Source organism: Triticum dicoccoides, chromosome 3A (genome assembly GCF_002162155.2).
Source record: "Triticum dicoccoides isolate Atlit2015 ecotype Zavitan chromosome 3A, WEW_v2.0, whole genome shotgun sequence".
Classification (NCBI taxonomy): domain Eukaryota; kingdom Viridiplantae; phylum Streptophyta; class Magnoliopsida; order Poales; family Poaceae; genus Triticum; species Triticum dicoccoides.
In genome coordinates, this window is record NC_041384.1 from 739471936 (window position 1) to 739472350 (window position 415).

Below are 415 nucleotides of genomic sequence, written 5' to 3' on the forward strand. Positions count from 1 at the left end.
GGGCTCTGGCCGGCGATGGCGTAGGTGCGGGTGGCCCTAGTGGAGAAGGCGGCAAGGTCCATTTCAGGGACGAACGACCTAGATATGATGGTGTCGGCGCCCGCCGTGACCAAGTTACCCACTTTAGGGCCATTGCATCTAGATCGCCTTCCGCCCAGGGTAAATTACCAGGATATTGTTTTGATCTCGGAGAGGTATTTAAGAGATGGGGAAGAAACTCGGGCGTGGCGTGAGAGTTTGCATATACCAACTTAAACGCACTGACGTGTTGGGATCAGCTCCTCTTAAACCGTTGGTACTACCGCTGGGAGAACAGGGGATAACAGAGCAATGTGTGGTAGTGGTACTACCGCTCCCACTTCAGCTCGTCCTGCTTGGTCTATCATAGAAACCGACACAAAAAGTCGAGACCACA